This window comes from Salmo salar, unplaced genomic scaffold (assembly GCF_905237065.1).
Source record: "Salmo salar unplaced genomic scaffold, Ssal_v3.1, whole genome shotgun sequence".
NCBI classification, from domain to species: domain Eukaryota; kingdom Metazoa; phylum Chordata; class Actinopteri; order Salmoniformes; family Salmonidae; genus Salmo; species Salmo salar.
In genome coordinates this window covers 477,494-482,498 of record NW_025548857.1, presented here as the reverse complement: position 1 = coordinate 482,498, position 5,005 = coordinate 477,494, and positions in this window count along the sequence as shown.

The window sequence follows — 5,005 nt, the reverse complement described above, 5'->3', positions numbered from 1 at the left end:
ATGGTAGTGGAGTTATTATTATACCAGCTGGAGGAGGGGACGTCTATGGTAGTGGAGTTATTATTATACCAGCTGGAGGAGGGGACGTCTATGGTAGTGGAGTTATTATTATACCAGCTGGAGGAGGGGACGTCTATGGTAGTGGAGTTATTATTATACCAGCTGGAGGAGGGGACGTCTATGGTAGTGGAGTTATTATTATACCAGCTGGAGGAGGGGACGTCTATGGTAGTGGAGTTATTATTATACCAGCTGGAGGAGGGGACGTCTATGGTAGTGGAGTTATTATTATACCAGCTGGAGGAGGGGACGTCTATGGTAGTGGAGTTATTATTATACCAGCTGGAGGAGGGGACGTCTATGGTAGTGGAGTTATTATTATACCAGCTGGAGGAGGGGACGTCTATGGTAGTGGAGTTATTATTATACCAGCTGGAGGAGGGGACGTCTATGGTAGTGGAGTTATTATTATACCAGCTGGAGGAGGGGACGTCTATGGTAGTGGAGTTATTATTATACCAGCTGGAGGAGGGGACGTCTATGGTAGTGGAGTTATTATTATACCAGCTGGAGGAGGGGACGTCTATGGTAGTGGAGTTATTATTATACCAGCTGGAGGAGGGGACGTCTATGGTAGTGGAGTTATTATTATACCAGCTGGAGGAGGGGACGTCTATGGTAGTGGAGTTATTATTATACCAGCTGGAGGAGGGGACGTCTATGGTAGTGGAGTTATTATTATACCAGCTGGAGGAGGGGACGTCTATGGTAGTGGAGTTATTATTATACCAGCTGGAGGAGGGGACGTCTATGGTAGTGGAGTTATTATTATACCAGCTGGAGGAGGGGACGTCTATGGTAGTGGAGTTATTATTATACCAGCTGGAGGAGGGGACGTCTATGGTAGTGGAGTTATTATTATACCAGCTGGAGGAGGGGACGTCTATGGTAGTGGAGTTATTATTATACCAGCTGGAGGAGGGGACGTCTATGGTAGTGGAGTTATTATTATACCAGCTGGAGGAGGGGACGTCTATGGTAGTGGAGTTATTATTATACCAGCTGGAGGAGGGGACGTCTATGGTAGTGGAGTTATTATTATACCAGCTGGAGGAGGGGACGTCTATGGTAGTGGAGTTATTATTATACCAGCTGGAGGAGGGGACGTCTATGGTAGTGGAGTTATTATTATACCAGCTGGAGGAGGGGACGTCTATGGTAGTGGAGTTATTATTATACCAGCTGGAGGAGGGGACGTCTATGGTAGTGGAGTTATTATTATACCAGCTGGAGGAGGGGACGTCTATGGTAGTGGAGTTATTATTATACCAGCTGGAGGAGGGGACGTCTATGGTAGTGGAGTTATTATTATACCAGCTGGAGGAGGGGACGTCTATGGTAGTGGAGTTATTATTATACCAGCTGGAGGAGGGGACGTCTATGGTAGTGGAGTTATTATTATACCAGCTGGAGGAGGGGACGTCTATGGTAGTGGAGTTATTATTATACCAGCTGGAGGAGGGGACGTCTATGGTAGTGGGATTATTATTATGCCAGGCAATGTATCTGTCGTCATCGCAGAACAGACTCCAGGACTTGTCATTGTATCCAAGACAACAGTCATCACCCCATCCTCTCCTGCTGATTCCTTTATATGTCACTCCTATACCAGCCCCCATTATCCCACTCCACTCTACCTCCCAGTAACAGCGCCCAGTCAAACCCTCTCTACACAGCACCTGTTCACAGTCCTCAAATCTCTCTGGGTGATCAGGATACGGCTGCTCCTCTGTCCTCCATGTCACCTTTCTGTTCTCCTCAGACAGAGAGAGGAGTCTGTTTACTGTGTTTAGGTCCAGTGTGAGATCACAGACATCTGATGGATGAAACCAGACAAAATATTAGAAATCATCATCATTCACACACACACACACACACACACACACACATTGTTAAAGGAACTCTTTGTAAACGTTGGTGTCCCTGATTTCTGCTTCTGTAGAACTACAGCTGATATTTAATATGACCAAGTCAGTAATGATGGTGGTCTTTGACTTAACTTGAATTAAGACTTATTCTTAGTCATATTGTTCAGCAGTCAACACTCACATTCTCTAAGTCCAGGTTTCATTCTGTTCTCTCCACCATGTTCCACACTGTAGCGGTAAGCAGAAAAACAGACAGTCATTGAGGGATACACCTGAACTCACACACACACACACACACACACACACACACACACACACACACACACACACACACACACACACACACACACAGTCAGCATATAACATTGTCCAAGTGGTGGTCAGAATGTTTGTCTTAACTAGCCTGAAAAGTCAAACATGTCTGATATGAACATTGACATAAACCCTCTACATACTTGAGTTTCTCCAGTCTGCAGTGTGGATCCTCCAGTCCAGCAGAGAGCAGTCTGACTCCTGAGTCTCCTGGGTGATTGTAGCTCAGGTCCAGCTCTCTCAGGTGTGAGGGGTTTGACCTCAGAGCTGAGACCAGAGAAGCACAGCCTTCCTCTGTGACTAGACAGCCTGACAGCCTGCAAAGAGTCAAATCATATTAAAACCACACTGCTATTCTTTGGTGGTGAAAATAGTGGCAGTATATTTCTTCAACATATTCAGATACATCAGTGTCCTGAAACCTTCCATATCTATTCAGAAATTAATGTATCATATTATAAATTACAAATGATCAACGTTTTACCTGCAGATAGAAACATGTATAGTACAAATATTTGAGTAGACTGACCAGACCAGTTTAAAAGCAGTATCAGTCAAAAGACAGACAGTGAGGTATCAGATTTAGATTGTATTGAGTATACAGTCCACAACATATCTATTTTGACAGTGAAGATAACATTTTAATTGGGGATAGGGGCCAGTATTGAGAATTTTGAAAAAAATATGTGCCCATTTTTAACTGCCTCCTACACCAACTCAGAAGCTAGAATATGCATATTATTGTTCAGGTTTGGATAGAAAACACTCTGAATTTTTATAAACTGTTTGAATGGTGTCTGTAAGTATAACAGAACTCATATGGCAGTCAAAACCCTGAGACAAATTCTGACAGGAAGTGGATACCTGATGTGTTGAATTACCTTTAAGCCTATGCCATTGAAACACACAGGGGCTTATTAATCTTTTGGCACTTCCTATTGTTTCCACTAGATGTCACCAGCCTTTACAAAGTGTTTTGAGTCTTTTACTGTGAGATCTGACCGAACAAGAGCCTTGGAACGGTGATGGCCGATTAGACTCTGGCGCGCGAGTTCATGTTGGGTACCCTCGTTCCAATACGTTTTAAAAGAGAATGCATTCGTCCGCCTTCAATTTTATTCATGTTCTGGTTGAAAAAGGCACTAATGATTTATGCTATACAACGTTTGACATGTTTGAACGAACGTAAATATTTTTTTTCACGTCTTTCATGAAGAAAAGTCCAGCGGGCTTAGTTCATGTGCTAACGACACAGAGCTTTTTGGACATAAATAATGAGCTTTTTCGAACAAAACTACATTTGTTATGGACCTGGGATTCCTGGAAGTGACATCTGATGAAGAGAATCAAAGGTAATGGATTATTTACATAGTATTTTCGATTTTAGATCTCTCCAACATGGCGGTTAGTCTGTATCGCAAGCGTATTTTTCTGGGCGCAGTGCTCAGATTATTGCAAAGTGTGATTTCCCAGTAAGGTTATTTTTAAATCTGGCAATCCGGTTGCGTTCAAGAGATGTAAATCTATAATTCTTTGAATGACAATATAATATTTTACCAATGTTTTCGAATAGTAATTATTTAATTTGTTGTGCTGATTGACTGGCGGTTATTGGAGGGAAAAGATTTCCTCAACATCAACACCATAGTAAAACGCTGTTTTTGGATATAAATATGAACATGATAGAACAAAAAATGCATGTATTGTCTAACATAATGTCCTAGGAGTGTCATCTGATGGAGATTGTCAAAGGTTAGTGCATCATTTTAGCTGGTTTTCTGCTTTTGGTGACGCCTGTCTTTGAATTGACAAAACATTACACACAGCTATTTTCAATGTACTCTCCTAACATAATTTAACTTTATGCTTTCGCCGTAAAGCCTTTTTGAAATCGGACAACGTGGTTAGATTAAGGAGATGTTTATCTTTCAAAGGGTGTAAGATAGTTGTATGTTTGAGAAATTTGAATTATGACATTTAATTGTTTTCAAATTTGGCGTTCTTGATATTTCACCTGTTGTTGATAGGGTGTACCAGGGGTGGGACGCTTGCCCATAGAGGTTAAATGTGGCTCTAAACTCCAACATTTTGGATTTCAGATCAAATGTTTCATATGAGGTGACAGTATATAATGTCACCTTTTATATGAGGATATTTTCATACATATCTGTTTCACCATTTAGAAAAATAAAAGCACTTTATCTATCTAGTCCCCCTATACCTGTTAGGGCTAGGGGGCAGTATTGACACGGCCGGATAAAAACGTACCCGATTTAATCTGGTTACTACTCCTGCCCAGTAACTAGAATATGCATATAATTATTGGCTTTGGATAGAAAACACCCTAAAGTTTCTAAAACTGTTTGAATGGTGTCTGTGTATAACAGAACTCAAATGGCAGGCCAAAACCTGAGAAGATTCCATGCAGGAAGTGGCCTGTCTGACAAGTTGTGTTTCATCTTGGCTCTTTTTATTGAAGACTGAGGATCTTTGCTCTAACGTGACACTTCCTACGGCTCCCATACGCTCTCAGAGCCTGGGAAAAAGCTGAACGATATCGAGGCAGCCTCTGGCTGAAACACATTATCGCTTTTGGCAAATGGCCGATCAGAGGACAATGGGCTTAGGCGCGTGCCCGAGTCGACCCCATGCTTTATTTTCTTTCTTCTTTTTACCTAAACGCAGATTCCCGGTCGGAATATTATCGCTTTCTTATGAGAAAAATGGCATAAAAATTGATTTTAAACAGCGGTTGACATGCTTCG